This window comes from Dromiciops gliroides, chromosome 1, assembly GCF_019393635.1.
Source record: "Dromiciops gliroides isolate mDroGli1 chromosome 1, mDroGli1.pri, whole genome shotgun sequence".
Classification (NCBI taxonomy): domain Eukaryota; kingdom Metazoa; phylum Chordata; class Mammalia; order Microbiotheria; family Microbiotheriidae; genus Dromiciops; species Dromiciops gliroides.
In genome coordinates this window covers 167,326,046-167,343,777 of record NC_057861.1, presented here as the reverse complement: position 1 = coordinate 167,343,777, position 17,732 = coordinate 167,326,046, and the positions used below count along the sequence as shown (strand labels likewise).

The following is a 17,732-nucleotide window of genomic DNA, read 5'->3' as shown; positions in this document are numbered from 1 at the left end:
CTTGTCAATTCAGTTGAACAATAGTTACCTTTCCAGACAAAAGAAACTTTTAAGATAGAATTGATTTGCGATTGTTTAGAGAGTATATTGATACATGATGGATTTATGAATGTTTAGGCACAAAACAGGGCTACCAAATATTAAACATTATGTTTGAAGTATCTATGTGCTAATTCTAATTCTAGCTAACCCTTTAAATAGAGGCAGGTTCTAGAAGGAGCCTGATTTTTGTCAGGTAAAAAGGGTATATAGGGGGCAGCTAGGTGGTGCAGTGGATAAAGCACCGGCCCTGGATTCAGCAGGACCTGAGTTCAGATTCCGGCCTCTGTCACTTGCCACTTATTAGCTGTGTGACCCTGGGCAAGTCACTTAACCCTCATTGCCCCGCCAAAAAAAAAAAAAAGTATATATAGCAGGATGAGTTCTGGTTATTTCCAAGCTAAAGGACTGTGGAGAAATAGGACTAGTTTATTGTTTACTTTCTGGAGGTTCAAGTCACTCTGACTATAGCTGAGAGTATAGTTTGATCTGGGATCTTCTGGGGCCACCCAGTCCTGTACTTGTTTAGACCTGATTCTTCCCTCCTCCCCTCTCCTCTACACACATAAAGAGTTGTTCTGGAACCTGATATGTCTCAAACATGTTAAGATAGAAAGAACTTTGCATTTGAAAGCAGAGGACCTTTCTCTAAATCTCAGCTCTATGGCTTTCTAGCTTATATGAGGGGGAGAAATCACTTAACCTTTTGGGTCTTCATTTTTGAGGAGGTTGGGCTAGGTGACCTCTGTGGTTTTTACCACTTCTAAAAATCTGTGCTACTATGTTAGGACCATGGGGTACTCCACTAGAGACCTTGCCAGTTGACATAAAATTATAAATGGATATTCTCTAAGTGAGAAGTCAACAAATTGTGACTCCACTAAATTACCATTATCAAGCTCATGACTTGATTCATCAGAATAGCAAGAGAGAATTTTCTCAAGTGCTTTGTTAAAATCTGAGTAACATTCCCTTAGTCTGCTAATCTAGTAACCCTTTTTTTAAAAAAGGAAATTAGTGGGGCAGCTCAGTGGTGCAGTGGATAGAGAACCAGCCCTGGAGTCAGGAGGACCTGAGTTCAAATGCGACCTCAGACACTTAACACTTTCTAGCTGTGTAACTCTGGGCAAATCAACCCCAATTGCCTCACTCAATCAATCAATAAATGAATGAATGAGTAAATGAATGAATAAATAAAAAGGAAATTAGTTTAGTTAGCCGTGATCTATTCTTGATGAATCCATATTGGCTCTTTGTGCCCACCAATTCCTTCTCTAGAATTCACTAACCCTCCCTTTGCTAATGTGTTCTAAAATGTTTCCAGGAATCAAAAGTCAAACTCATTGGCCTATAGTTTGCAGACTCTACTCTCTTTCCTTTTTAGAAAATTGAAACATTTTCCCTACTCTAGTTCTGTAGCACCTTTCCCATTCTCCATGATCTTTCTGAAATTACACTAAGCCATGGCTCAGTGGTCATTTTTAGCAATTCTTTCAGTATTCTTGCATATAGTTTGCCTTGGCCTAGCAACTTGAATTCATCAAGGACTGCTAAGTTTTCTCTTACTATCTCCTTATTTATCTTGGGTTTCAACTCCCATGTAACCATTTTGGTGTTGCCTTTCCCAGGTCAAAGATCATTCTTCCTGGCAGAGAAAACAGAATCAAAATGAGAGTCAAGCAGTTCAACAGTAAAAGTAAAAAAGCCAGTCAAGTTAACCTCCTCTTTCCTCTTCCCACCTCTTCTCCCCCCCCCCCCAACCTGTATAGTCCATATAACTCAGTGCTACTTATGGGTTAGCTCTGAGTTGCATATTCATATTTCAGCTGTTTTGCCCTGCCCCTTGGCTCTGGCTGTGTTGCTCAATCCCAGAATTCTTCCTCTTGGTCTGCATTATTCAGAAACTCCTCCTTTTCTCCCTAGGAGATGCAGCCCAGAATATCTCTGCTTATTCAAGAACTCTTCTTTGCTCAGGAAAATGCTCCTATCTCTGGAACCATATGATTTCTACTGTCCTGAGGCCATGTGATTACTGGGGGGAAGGGGAGGGCGGATTCACTGATATATAGGCTTTATCTTCAGGGAACCAAATCTGAGGTTCTGTAGCCTTTCTCTTCCTTGAGTCTCTCAGCTCTGGTTGTCTCAACATGAATCTTTTAAAGACCAGATCCAAGGATGTAGCTCAATGGGTTTGAACTGACAAGTAATACATCAATCACCTTTAATGTGATTTCAGTAGGTATCTAGAAGCCAAAGCCAGAGAGAATTCATACCCCATGGAGGAGACAAAAGCCTCATCAATGGATGGCTGTGAGAATCCAGGGCAATCCATGCCTAGAAACTTACCAACATATACTTTAGCAGAGTTATTGCTGCTGGTATCTTTAGACTATCATTCTTTAGAGATTTTCATCCTTCCTGGAATGCCTTTCCAAGTGGAATTTTAGGTCATGAGATCCTACCTATTTATCTTTTTATCTGAAATCTGTTCTCCCAGTATCTAGGGTACATGCCAATGTCAAACTATGTCTGACTTTTCTTCTCTATCACAAATTCTAATATAAAGTAGTCATTCTCCCCTCATTAAAAAAAATAAATTCAACAAAATTGATTTTTTTGTGCACATTTCTCCTCCCTCAGTTGAAGGCAAAACAAAATAGCAAGTTAAGAAATCTTGTAACAAATACATGTAGTCAAGTAAAATTTATTTCCTCATTGGCTGTATCAAAAACCCCCATATCTCTTGTTCTTCATATTGTCCATTACCTATTTGTCAGTAGGTGGGTAGCATGTTTCCTCATTAGTCCTTCAGAATCACAGTTGGTCATTGAATTGATCAGAGTTCTTAAGTCATTCAAAGTTGTTTATTTTTACAGTGGTTTTGTTACTGTAGAAATTATTCTCCTGGTTCTGTTCACTTCACCGGGCAAGTCACTTTGTTTGCTTCAGTTTCTTCATCTGTAACATGGGGATAATGAAATCACCTACCTCCCAGGGTTGTTGTGAGGGTCAAATGAGATAATATTTGTAAAACTTAGCACAGAGCCTGGCATATGGTAAGTACTACATAAATATTAACTATTGTGTTATTGTTATTGTTATTAATATTACATTATAACTACTCTCCGTGATCTCCCGGGAACTTTCCAGTTCTAAATCTGTGACCCTATGCATGGAGTTGAAAGGCTGCCCCAAACTCACTACATTTTCCTCACATTATTTCCAATGCTTTCTGCTTAGCCTGTTTGAATTTTTTAAAGCAGGCTGAATAGTTTTCTGGAAGACCAGTGATGAGGCCCCACATAGAGAGGGTAGAACATGAAAATTGCTCACTCCTTCATATATCTTCTCTATCTGCTGGCAGTGACATAGCTAGGTAAAGATGTGTTTTGATTCGGATGCACTGACAGTCTCAGCTCCTATGTTTCTAATAGCCACTGATATGTCCCCTCTAGGAGATGTCAAGGGGTCATCCTTTCCCTCAGAGAAGGCAAGGAGAGGTTATTTTCAAAGGACAGGTACTGGTGCTGTTGCAATATTGAGGAATCTTAATGGGGAATTTCTAATTCCTCTGATAATTAAACCAGAGGGCTAACCAAGGGCTTAGTCAGCCCAGTGAAGGTGGTGATATGGCTGGCACTGGCTATGGGCTGGTTTGAGTTATCCCTACTACTCTGTACATCATTAAAAAAAAACCCCAAAACCAAAAACCTTGGATTCTGCTCTATTCCACATTGAAAGACTTTTTCCCATCATAGGTGTAAATGGCTCAAATCTCACATCGGGCATGTTGTGAGTAATTCTGACCAGAACAATTAGGTCAGATAATTATTATGAATTGTGAGGAGATGTGGTGTAGACTAAATGATGCTAGACTTATAATCAGGGAGACTGGATTGGAACCCTGATATTTACTAGCTTTGTGCCCATGAGTAAGTCACTTACCTTCTAGGCCTTAAATTTTCTTATATGTAAAATGAAGGGGTTCAAATAGACGACCAATATGGTCCCTTCCATCTCTGATAGTGTGGGATTCAATTTTCAATAGGTTTTATTGATACCCCTTATTCTTACATTATAGTAATTTCAAATCTTTCCCACCCTTCCAGATTGAACTCTCTGTTGTTAACAAAGCGATTAAATAAAAACATGTTAGAGCAACCACATCTAACAGTATATACAACACTGTCCCAGTAGCCTCATGGCTATTTGCCCTGAGAAGAGAGGGATATTTCTTCATCTGTTCTCCAGAACACTCATTAGCTGAATTATTCTGAGTTTGACACCCTTTATGCTGTTGTAGTCATTAATATCTATATATTATTTATATTCTTGGTTTTCTACTTATTTTCTTTGCATCAATTCATATAAATTTTTCCATATTCCTCTGACTTTCTCATCACATAAAGATATTTTGTTACATTAACATACATAATTTTTGTTCCCAGGTCTTTGCAAAAACACAAATATTTTTGCATATTTGGATGTTTGCTTCTGTCTTCAAATTCCAAATTGACATAAAGAACAAAATTGGGCCACTCCACAGCTCCACCAACAGTGTATCATCAGTGTGCCTTTTTCCCCATAGTCCCTCCTATGGAATTGACTGTTCCTATCTATTGTTATCTTTTCCCAACATGGTGTACCAGCATCAAAGAAGGCAATGTGCTCTATGAGCAAAGAAGAATTGAAGTAGCTCAAAAGAAAAGCAAGATGTGAAAATTTAGAGAATCCACTCCAAATGTTCATATATGGACTATTTATGTTTGACTTGAGCATTCCAAGCTCACATTGGTCTGATAAAGCATAGTTGGACACACTTGACTCTAACATAGTGATGTCATTTTGGTCATCTTCGATAGTGAAGGACAACAACCAACCATCTTTGCCAATTTGCGTGTTGTAAGATGAAACCTCAGCATGGTTGTAATTTGTATTTTTCTTACTATTAGCAATTTAGACCATCTTTTCATGTGTTTGCAATTTTTGGAAAATTGTTGCTTCATATCCTTTCACCTAGCTTACTCGCTAGCTGTATGGCTTTGAGTAAGTTGCTTTACCTCTCAGGGAATCAGTTTCCTTATCTGCAAAATGAGGGTTTTGACTGGATGACCTCAAAGGTCTCTTCTAGCAACAAAGGTCAATGGTTATGGCTTGCCCCTCTTGGTCAATAGGCTATCAACCACAGTATCTCTCTCCTCTCTCTCCGTAGCACTGATAGAAATGTTTTAAGGACAATATCTTCTAGTGGCCCAGGCTCCTAGATGCCTAAACCAAGTCTTTCTTGGTCTCTGATGCTGAGCAGCCAGCCCTCCTACTACATTCACTATTTTTGGAAGTTAGGTGGACTGCTTCCAGTAAATTCTTTCTTCCTTATCCCTTGTTCTTCCCTCTGGCCCTCTTTGAACAAGAGTGTCTTCTACTCACCGTATTCTCAATGTGATTACTTACTATTTTTTTGTTTTAATTTTAGTGAGGCAATTGGGGTTAATTGACTTGCCCAGGGTCACACAGCTAGTAAGTGTTAAGTGTCTGAGGCCAGATTTGAATTCAGGTACTCCTGACTCCAGGGCTGGTGCTCTATCCACTGTGCCACCTAGCTGCCCCTTGATTATTTACTATTAATCAATAAATCAATAATCATTTTATTAAGTGCTTACCAGTTAGGTACTCATCCAAATAATAAGGATAAAAAGAAAACAAAACAAAACAAAAATAGCCCCCTCAAGGATCTTTCTTTCTTTCTTCTTCTTTTTTTTTTTTTGTGGGGCAATGAGGGTTAAGTAACTTGCCCAGGTCCACACAGCTAGTAAGTGTCAAGTGTCTGAGGCCGGATTTGAACTCAAGTCCTCCTGAATCCAGGGCCACTGCTTTATCCACTGTACTACCTAGCTGCCCCAAGGATCTTTCTAATGGCAGAAACAATATGCACATAAATAGGTATATAACACTCCCTCTAGGGCTACCTCTATACCCAAAGGTAATTATCAGTTAATAACAGCTAACATTGGTATAGCACTTACTATGTGCCTGGCACTATGCTAAGAGCTTTACAATTATTACCTTATTTGATTCTCATGACAACCCTGGCAAGTAGTTATTATTATCCTCATGTTGCAGATGAGGAAACTGACACAGAGTTGAAGTGATTTGCCAAGGGTCACACTGCTACTAAGTATCTGAGTTCATATTTGAACTCAGGTCTTCTTGACTTGAGGCCCAGAGCTCTATCTACTGAGCCACCTAGCTGTCCCTTAAGGTACCCAAGGGTATGAGTCTCCTTGGATATATGTGTTCTGTGCATATGTAGCACCTCTGCTGTGTGGGTCTTTTAGTTGGGCTCCCTGGATCTGTACCTCCCCATACCTTGACTTCCAGAGCTAGTGCTCTCTTGGATCCATAAACTGTCTTCTCTTTTGTTGAAGATCTTCCTGCCTGGAATGTTGCTTTTCTTTGTGTCAATGTCTTCATAAAGAGACTATGTCTCTGCTCTCTGCTGGACATTTCTCAGTACTCTCTGAAACCCTCTCAAAGAGTCTGTCTTTCTAATGAAGTGAGTTAGTAGCTGCAAAACACCACAAATCCATTCCCTTTCTGGTGCAGGATTCTTCCTAAATAGCTGGTTCCGGTTTAGACTGATTGAAGGGTTGATAAGCTAGCATTTTAAGGACAATGAAGGGTGTGGCTTATCTTCAATTTACCAATGGCAATTACCCTTTCCAATTCAATTAAGAAACTCTTTTCCCCTTTATAAAAGAAATCCAGGGCTTATAGAAAGTCTTTTTTTTTTAAAGTAATAAACATTTTTTTATATAGTTTTGGGTTCCAATTTTTATCCCTCTTTCCCTCCCTCCTCTCCCCCCTCCCTTAGGTGGTAAGCAAACAGATATAGATTATACATGCATGATTATGTAAAACATTACCATATTAGTAATTTTGTATATGAAAACTTGAATAAAAGAAAAGAAATTAAAGAAAATGAAAAATAGCATGCTTCAGTCTGTGTTCCATCAATATCAGTTCTTTCTTTGGAGGTAGATAGTATCTTTCATCATTAGTCCTTTGGGATTATCTTGGATCATTGTATTGTTGAGAATAATTAAGTCATTCACAGTTCTTCATCAAACAATGTTGCTGTCTTTGTGTATGATATTCTCTTGGTTTTGCTCTCTTCACTATAAATCAGTTCATCCAAGTCTTTCCAGGCCTTTCTGAAATCATCCTGCTTGTCATTTCTTATAGCACAATAATATTCCATCACCATCATTTACCATAGCTTGTTTAGCCATTTCCCAGTTGATGGGCATTTTTTTGATTATAGAAAGTCTTTAAATTTAGTTTAACATCTGGTTATTTGGGGGTAGCTAGGTGGTACAGTGGATAGAACACTGGCCCTGGATTTAGGAGGACCTGAGTTCAAATCAGGTCTCAGACAGTTGACACTTACTAGCTGTGTGACCCTGGGCAAGTAACTTGACCCCAATTGCCTCACCAAAAAACACCAAAACAAACAAACAAACAAATCTGGTTATTTGCCTCTTGCTTTTTGCAATTACATCTTTGGCTGGGGATGAGGGGGCCAGATTCACCCCCTTTTCAATCTACCTATTCCTTACCTGAATAATTGCTTTCTCTAGCAAATCAACCAGGGTGCTTTTGTGTATATTTGTCCATAGTTCCAATTCTGTATAGCTGTCTAGTGACTTGGGGAGGCTCAAGTATTTGCCTCTTAAGTGCTTTCTCCACTACGAAAGAATCTTATCAGAGTCCATATGTCATGTGGTTCCTAAATCATTTGAACATTAACAAGGGTTCAGGCCTACCATAGCTGGTAACCTGGGAATTGTAGTTACCACTAATACGTGGTTATATATAATAGAGTCACATACCATAACCACATATAGGTCACATGCTGAAACATTGCCTACTATATGCTAGGATATATGTCTCAGGGGTATAATGCAGAGCATCATTTTCACACAGTGATCATATTAAGGAAACACGGTTCTATAACAAAATGCACAGTATGGGAAAACACCAAAATCCATCAGTGTGTTTTGTCTGTCTAGTCTTCCATTTTCCTGAATTATTATAATTATGTCTATTCACTAGCCAAATAATCCTGGCAATCCTGCCAGAGCCTCCTGAGCTTGTGGGTGCCTGATTATCAGCACCCACAGGCCTCTTGGTTCAGATTTCCAGTCCAAAACTTATGGATGGCTCTCAGACTCCTATGTATAATGTCTGTTTTCTTTGCCTCCCTCTGGAGGGTCTGGGGTTGACTATGTTGACCTGCAAACCAAATGGTGAGCTTGTGGATGTCTGAAGCTGGCTAGCATGGTGCCCTATAGATACTCTCTATTTCTATACTCTATTCCCCAGGAACTTCTGTGACTGGAGTGTTAGGTTGTATAAGGAGTTGCTTCTGGGTTCAGTCTTTCCCTATTATCTGTGTATTTTTCTTTCTTTCTTTCTTTCTTTCTTTCTTTCTTTCTTTCTTTCTTTCTTTCTTTCTTTCTTTCTTTCTTTCTTTCTTTCTTTCTTTCTTTCTTTCTTTCTTTCTTTCTTTCCTTCCTTCCTTCCTTCCTTCCTTCCTTCCTTCCTTCCTTCCTTCCTTCCTTCCTTCCTTCCTTCCTTCTTTCTTTCTTCCTTTCTTCCTTTCTTCCTTTCTTTCTCCGGGGCAATGAGGGTTAAGTGACTTGCCCAGAGTCACATTTGAACTCAGGTCCTCCTGAATCCAGGGCTGGTGCTTTATCCACTTTGCCACCTAGCTGCCCCCCTTTCCCTATTGTCTGTAGAGAGGTTCATCTGTGGTTGGGAGAGATTTAGTTGAGCTCCTTGATTTCTTGGTAGGTACCATTGCCCAATTTGGCCACCCCAGACATCTTCTGAGCTATTTTCAGGCTTAGACAGCCCCTCTAGAATCTACTTAGTTCACCATCCGTCACTATTTTCACTCTTCAGAAAATCTCATCAATTCCCCAGTAAGCCATAGGTGATATTGATGGTTCTGGAGTCTATTAAAAAAATTATTTTTGAACTTGAAAAACTCCAGACAAAATGAGTATTTCCATATACAGAGTAAGCGTATAATAAATTCCACATATGTAACTTTCAAAGCTGCCCTACTTATCTGTAATTTCTGTTCTTTTCTTCTGTGCATTAAAAAAAATGCTTCGGTTACCCTCTTTTCTTTCTTTTCTTTTTCTGTGTTGACAACCCTATTACTACCATCTTCCCCTGAGACTTCAGCACCTAAAAAATTAAGAAAAAGAAAGGAAAAACAAACCCCATTTAACAAATATTCATAGTCAAGAAAAACAAATTCACACCCTAGCTGAGTCTGGGGCTATTTTGTAAGCAAGCAAATTGCCCAGTCTTTCTGATATGGAGTGGACTTCTATCTCTATTGTCATCTGGTACATTCCAGACTGTGGTGGGAGTGACACCTGTTTTATGTAGGCTGGGCTGGTTTCCCTTCAAGGGGGCAGAGAGTCTTTCCTTGGGATTGACTGGACTAAGAGAACCAGGCCTTAAATTATTGGTTGGGCCTCCTTGTCCCTGTGGCATGAAGGCCCAACCTTTTTGAATTGTTGCTCTGGCAGTTTTATCAGAATTCCCATTGCCCAGAAGGCATGCTGGAGTATGTTCACCCCCCACCCCACCTAGTCAATGGGTTAAATTTCTAGTGTGAGCATTTACCTCTCCGGAGCTTGATTTATTTTGTTTTGTTGATTGTCTCAACTTTAAAAACAAATGGAGAAAATGTTAGTGATGCAGACTAGCTTTAAAAGTGTGTCATGGGTGTACTTATTTCAGACCCCCATGCCTTCCAAAGCCTCTTACACATTTTCTGGGGTAGAGGGGTGTTTGGGGTTGGGCCTTGCCTACAAGATTTCTTCCTGACCTGAGTGTGAATTTGGAAGCAGAGGGGAGTAGTATTATTTTGTTTGAATTTGGCTAAGAATTGTATCTTTTAAAATAGTATTGAAAATAAATTTTTTTTTATGCCTCACTTCATTCTTTTCTGTGTGTGTGTGTGGGGGGGCAATGAGGGTTAAGTGACTTGCCCAGGGTCACACAGCTAATAAGTGTCAAGTGTCTGAGGTCGGATTTGAACTCAGGTTCTCCGGAATTCAGGGCTGGTACTTTATCCACTGAGCCACCTAGCTGCCCCTGCCTCTGCATTCTTTTTTTTTTTTTTTGTGAGGCAATTGGGGTTAAGTGACTTGCCCAGGGTCACACAGCTAGTGTTAAGTGTCTGAGGTCGGATTTGAACTCAGAAACTCCTGACTCCAGGGCCTGTGCTCTATCCACTGCACCACCTAGCTGCCCCTGCCTCTGCATTCTAATGCTAATTCTGAACCACTGAATTGGCCCAAGTTAGACCTGGCCCCAAGGTACCTGAACACTGGTTTCAAGCAGAATTATTTCCTGGATGGTGATCTTGGCAACAAAAGAGAGCATCGTATTCCCAATTAGATTTTCTCTGAGCTCAAACTAGATAATGTCTCCAGGTTTTCTCTTAACCCAGACACATACTTCCTATGACTCTTTCTATCCTACCCATGTTGTTCAACCCTAAAGCACAAGTCAATAGCCTGATGGGGTTCTCTCCCAGCCACTTGCAAGAATGGGATAAAGCTATGGCATAATTCCTGATAGCATTGTATGCATATATTATGCTAACTCTGTTGAGATTTCTGCCCTGGCTCCAAGATCCCTATCATATTTATTAGTATTCCTTGAAACATTCAGGCTGTGGGTCCCCAGATATGGTTCTAAAATTCTTGATTGCATATAAGATACATTGAAAGTAGATATAAGGTAGCTGTGGAGGGGAAACAAAAATTCTCTAGGTTAAAAAAAAATGAATTCTTTTAACTGAGATGGGTTCTTAGAGATGAACACAACATATCTTGCTTGTAGTCATTGTATGAATCTCATAGTAATATAGGCAGTTGTGTTCTTGGGGAATTGTCTTATAAAGTAAAATATCCTATAGTGGATCATATTTTCTAATGAGAAACAGAATATAAATGGGAGATGTATTCCCGACCAAGTGTTCTTCATGAAACAAATCACAGAAATGTTCAACAGTCTATCATAGAACCAAAGATACCACAGCTGGAAACCTTGATCATCACTGGGGTCTAGGAAAAGTTTGAGAAATAAGCCTTTGACCTGACCAACCAAAATAGAATTCTTTGGGCACATTGAATCCTCTTCATGCATTCAAATAGGTCCATCCAAGGACTGGGAGATCCTGAGCTGGCATCCCCTCACAATCCCCTCTCCAACTTGCTATGGAAAGATTAGGTCTTTCAGTGCCTCCCACAAGCTCTGTAGGACTTCAATTTCTTGAAAAGCTGACCTTGGACTGCTTGAACCCTCAGTGACTAGGAGATGAAGACTCTAATGTAACAATAGGCTTTTTAGCAAGGACCTTTGAGCTTAAAAAAATAGGAAAATGTTTGATTAAAAATCAACATATAGGGGCAGCTAGGTGGCACAGTGGATAGAGCACCGGCCCTGGAGTCAGGAGTACCTGAGTTCAAATCCGGCCTCAGACACTTAACACTTACTAGCTGTGTGACCCTGGGCAAGTCACTTGACCCCAATTGCCTCACTAAAAAAAAAAAATCAACATATTGCTGTCATTTCCAAATATCCCACTCTCAAAAGAATCCTCCCTATTGCCTATAAACACACACAGATCTCCCTGGTCTTTCAAAAACCTATACTTGTCTCTACCATCCCTTCAAGCTGTCCTGGATCTCTTGTATCCTGTCGTCTTCTATTCTACAGTATCTTATATATATCTTCCCTTTCACAACAAAAGTCTTAGAAAAAGCTGTCTGCATTCATTGTCTCTACATCCTCACTTCCCAGCTATTTCTTAAGCCCTTGCAATACAGCTTGTGATTTCACCAATCAACTGAAACTGTTTTCTCTAAGGTCACCAATGATTTCTTAATTGCTAAATTCAATGGCTTTTTGAAAGCCTTCATTCTCCTTGACCTCACTCCAGTATCTGATGTTATTGGAAAAACTCTTCCCATATATTCTCTGTTCATTGAGGTTTCATGAGAACTCTCTCTTGGTTCTCCTCTGCTCCTTCTTAGGCTCATCAGTCATCATCCATGTCCTACCTACTACATATAGGTCTACTGCAGGACTCTGTACTGAGCCCCCTTTTCTCCTCTCTATACTTCATTAGTTATTTATTAGTTCACGAGGATTTAATTTTTATTTCTAAGTTGTTCAGTGGTTTGCAGTCATGTCTGACTCTGTGACATCTTTTGGAGTTTCCTTGGCAAAGATACTGGAGTGGTTTGCCATTTCCTTTTCTGGCTTGTTTTACAGATGAGGAAACTGAGGCAAACAGGGTGAAGTGACTTGCCCAGGGTCACAGAGCTATTAAGTGTCTGAGACCAGGTTTGAATTCAGGAAAATGTGTCTTTCTGACTCTAGGCTACTGGACTCTATCTACTGTGCCAACTGAGTAAAATCTACATATCAAATCTTCATCTCTCTTGAATTCTGGTTTAGCATCACTAACTGCCTGCTGTCCATAGCCCTCTCAAATTTACTATGTCAAAACAGAATTCATCTTTCTTCCTAAACCCATCCCTCCTTCTCACTTCTCCTTTTATATCAAGGGCATTGCTGTCCTTCTAGTTTGCAACCTAGGAGTCATCCTTGATTCTTCATTCACCCCCATTTCATATCCAGTTAGTTTCCAAGTGTTGTAATTGTACCTCCACAATATCTTTCCATCGGTTCCCTTTTCTTTACTTACACAGCAACCACCTTAGTTCAGTTCTTCATTATCTCTCACCTGACAAACTTCAATAGTCTCCTAACTTTTCATCTTGCCTCCATCTTCCTTTTTTCCTGTTTGTTTTCTAGACTATTTTCCACACAGTTACCAAATTGATATTCCCATAGTGTACAGTCTTTCTTAAGTGGTTTCAAGTAGTTCCTTATTACCAATAGGATAAAATGCAAATTTTCCTATCTATCATTTAAAATTTTTCACAATCTTATTCCAATTTATATTTCCAGATTAATTCTATATTATTTCCCTTCAAGGACTCTCTGTTCCACATAAACTGAACCACTTGCAGCTCCATACACACAGGGTTTTCATCTGTCATCTCTCTGCTTTTGTGCAAGAGGTCCCTAAGCCTGGAATACACTCCTTCCTCACCTCTACTATCTGGAATTGTTAGTTCTATTAAAGGTTCCCTTGAAGGTTAGTTCTATTAAAGTTTCCATTAAAATTCCATTGCGGGGCGGTGGGGGGTAGGGGGAGTGGGGGGGGGGAGGAGGGGCAGTTAGATGGTTCAGTGGATAAAGTACTGGCCCTGGATTCAGGAGGACCTGAGTTCAAATCTGATGTCAGACACTTGACACTTACTAGCTGTGTGACCCTGGGCAAGTCATTTAACCCTCATTGCCCTGCCCCCCAATTCCATTAAAGGCCCATATGCTACCTCCTAAAAAAAGGCCTTTCTTGATTCTTCCAACTGGTAATACTCTTCCTGAAATGTTTTGTGTGTTTATCTATCTATCTACCTACCTACCTGCCTACCTGCCTGTCTATCTGTTGGTCTATCCATATGTATATACAAATTAGTTATATCTTTATCTATTTGTTGTTCCCGTGTTTATATTGTTTTCCCCCAGTAGAATGTAATGTCCTTGAGGGGAAGAATGGCTTTGTTTTTGTTTTTGTATGGCACAGGATCTAAGACACATTAGGTGCTTAACAAGGTTTTACGGAGCAAAACTGAATATATTGAAACTGTCTCTCTTTCTCTGACTTCCTTAGAGGAAGTGACAATTGGAGTGACGCCCCCTGCTGGAGAGTTACTGTAGGAAAGCTCCACCATGAGGAGAAGGCATCTGAGGGCAAGCCATGTGGCTTGGAAGGTCTGTTCCTTGGTGTCAGGAAGTGATGTTTGTTTGTGGGTACTGTCAATCAAAGCTACCAGCCAATTAGCTTGGACTTGTGTGTGCATGTGGATGGGATGTTTCTGGTTTTTACAGGAGGCTGCTGGGAGGAAGAAAGGGCAAGGCTTTCTCTCTTTCGCCAGGACCTCGTGGGGAGTAGAGCAAAAATGCTGGCTCCCTGAGACAGATAGGCCTCTTTCTCTCTCCTCACCAAATTCTTATGCTCCCTAATAAATGCTTAAAAGTCTACTCTTGCTAAAGCTTCTAATTTATTGGTGACCACTCATAAGATTTTCTAGACAGACTAGCTAGAATTTTAGCCACATTACAGACAGCAACCATTCAGATGGTGTCCATGAACTATTCATTAGTAGTGGCATTGCTGGGTCAAATAGTACGACCAATTTATCCACTTTTCTATCAAGTTTTTCAGAATAGTTCCAGAATTTACAGCTTTACCAACAGTGTATTACTGTACATGCCTTCCCACAGACCCTCCAGTATCACCAATTTTCCATCTTTTATGATCTTTACCAGTTTGTTGGGCATGAAGTAAAACTTCAGGATTGTTTTATTTTGATTTTTTTCTTACTATTAGTGTTGTCAAGTATGCTGTATGATAGTTGTCGATCACCTGCCTTCTCAAAATTCTTTCTATTCTATCTCTTGACCACTTATCGACTGGAACCTCTGTCTATTTTCCCAATAAGCTCATAGCTGGGAAACTGCAGGTTACCACAAGAGAAGGAGTTGCTGGTAATGAAGGCAATATTTTATACCTGGCAGAACTACTTGAAGGAAACCTGGCACCTCATCACATTCTCTACCTACCAACCACTGAAACCTCATAGCCCATGCATAAACTTAACTAAGCCCAGATTAAGTTAAACTTCCAAAGAGAACTTGTTCTCAGTTCACAATACTGGAGGACCAATGAGCAATCCAGGAAACTGGAATTCATTATTTTGTCAGAGAGAACAGGTTCTACTTGTCTATTTCCCAAGACCTTGCCATCATTCAGCCTTGGCCCTTTGAGTTCTGTATTACTGTCCCCCACCCCCACCCTTCACTTCAGCTAAAACAAGAGACAGAATCATCTCAATATTCATTTGGGTAGGCTATATGTGTAGACCAAAGTGATAATGGAAATAAGTTTCTAGATATTTTAGCTCCTGAAACCATTTTTTTCTAAAGAAATTCTTATAATTGAAGCCAAAATAGAATGTGGGTGGTGGTGGGGGGAATCCCTTTCCTGAAATCATTGGGATAATTATTTATATACTTTTCAGTGGATATGTAGACAGAGGCTCTTGTTCCTCAACCTTTATCCCAATTCACCACTTATCTGACCACCACTACTGTGTTCTGCTTCAATCTCAGTTTCCCACAGAGAGCAGAGGGAAAGGCAAGAATGGGCTGATCAAAAAGTCTTTAAACTGCATACCCTTTGACCTAGTGATACTACTACAATGCCTATACCCCAAGAGATCAAAGAATGAGGAAAAGGAACCAGAGTACAGAGTATTTATAGCAACTCTTTTCATAATAGCAAAAAACTGACAAGTAAGAAGGTGTCCATCAATTGAAGAATGGCTAAACAAATCATGGTATATGGATGTAATAAAATATTATTGCACTGTATGAAATGACAAAATGAACATCATGGCAATCACAATTTCATAAGACCAAATATGAAGTATATTGCCAACCTCTTGCCAGAGGGGTGAGGGACTTAAAATGCAAAATGAGTTATGTGGTTTTTGATATGGCCTATATGGGGGGTTGTTTTGCTTGACTGCATATTTGTTATGAGTCTTCTTTTTCTTTTTTAATTGTTCAGGGTGGAAAGAGGGAGAGAGAGCAAAAAGAATTTTTTTTTTTTAAAAGAGCAGGCTGAGCATTTAGTATAGAAGTGGGAAGAACCAGGGATAATACCTTGGTCACGATGTTCAGGACTACAGAGATGCAAGCAGATTAGGGTCTAGTACCACTACTAGAAAATGGCAGATAGGACTGGAGGGAGAAGGGTTGATGTCAGGCCTGTAGTGTCCTGGAAGGAAGTGTATAAGGTTGAAGGGAAAGAGCTAAAATCAGCTTTGAGAATGCTGGGGAGAAGGGATAAAGGCTTTTCAGTTGGGGTAAAGGACATTCCCTTACTGTCTGGACGAGTAGTGTGTGTGTGTGTGTGTGTGTGTGTGTGTGTGTGTGTGAGAGAGAGAGAGAGAGAGAGAGAGAGAGAGAGAGAGAGAGAGAGAGAAGTCTATGCATTTGTGTGCATGCCCATGCAACAGAAGTAGCAGTTGCTACCATTCAAGCCAGTACATATATGCAGTCTTGCTGCCCTTACACAATCCTGCTTGTGGGTTATAAGTCTCTGAGGGCTGTATGATTATATGTACACAAACCTTTCACAGTCTTTGGTTTTAAAGCAGTATTTTACTGTACTGTTAGGTTAATATAACAGAAATATTCACTCTGAGGTACCTGCTCAGTTTAAAATGATTGGTTTTAGTTGTACGCACTAGCTAGCAACTGGGAGCAGATTCTTGAGGGGCAGCTTGCCAGCCCATCTGATGTCAGCATTTCCCTCTTCTTAGAACTCTGATGGGTTGGCTCCCCTGTGAACTGCTCAGGATCAGCAGTAACCTTGAGACTCTCAACACTCAAGCTTTTGACACAGCCCTCTTGATCCTGTGGCAAATAGAACACAAAATCCCCATGTGTGCTGAAAGGGGAGGCCCATTGTGTTTTGATTAACTCCCTTCCCTTGAGAATGTTTTCTGTTCTTGGTGCTCTGTGTATGTCACATTTTTTTTTGTATCAGTGACTGGACTTCCTTATCTTGAGTCCCTTTCCTCTTTGTTTACTGAATTTTCTCTCTTCAGTTGGGTAAAGGACATTTCCCTACTGGCTCTGTTAGTGTGTGTGTGAGCACACACATGTGCTCATTTGTGTGCATGCCTATGCCTTAGGCATTCTTTCTGGCTGTATATAGATTAGTTGACATAGCTAGTTGGCCAAGCTGGGGGCCTTGCACATAGCAGACGCTTAAATGCTTGTGGCACTAGACTGGAAATGTGCTGTCATTAATTTGGCATGAATTATGTCCATAGTGCTGGCATGGAATTTGTTTTTACTCTGTGAGAGATTTATGTCTGTATTGGAAAACATGTTTAATCGATGCCTTTTGCTTTCTCATCAGTCATTCCCTACCCTCTTTTGATGATGTATACAGTATTCTGTCCTATTAGATCCCCTACCTCCCTGCCATGAGAGTGGAGGTAGGTGTCATCATTTCTTATCTGGGACTTCCGTTGGGATGTTATTGTCATTTTTCGTTTTGTGATTTTTTTTTTTTACTGCGTAGCTAGAGAGTTAAAAGAATTTTGTTTTGAGGGTAACTACTCCCTACTCCTCTCCCCCAATTCAATTGTTTTGTTAGTTTTACACACACATTTGCTTCACTGTTAACTTGAAGTTAGCTACTGGTCCAGACTGATCTATGTGTTTTGGTTGGGGTTTCTGATGCCTTTTTGTGTTTAGGTAGCTATTAGCACATTGGAAAAGGCAGCACAGCTGAAATACAGAGAGAACAGGCATGGTTATTCATGCTGTCAGAAGAGGGCCCAGGCGTTTCTATCCACAACGAGGTTGCACTCAGCTGGTGTATATTTAATAGGAAAGAGGCAATGTAACCATTATTGGTGTTGATCTTTTTACCAGGCCCTTTGCCG

General features: G+C 40.1%; 1 pseudogene; it reads right to left on the bottom strand.

Annotated features, from left to right (window-relative positions):
• Window positions 1-17,330, bottom strand: part of LOC122746807 — a 36,472-nt pseudogene extending 19,142 nt beyond the window's left edge.
• Between the last annotated feature and the right edge of the window lie 402 nt (window positions 17,331-17,732).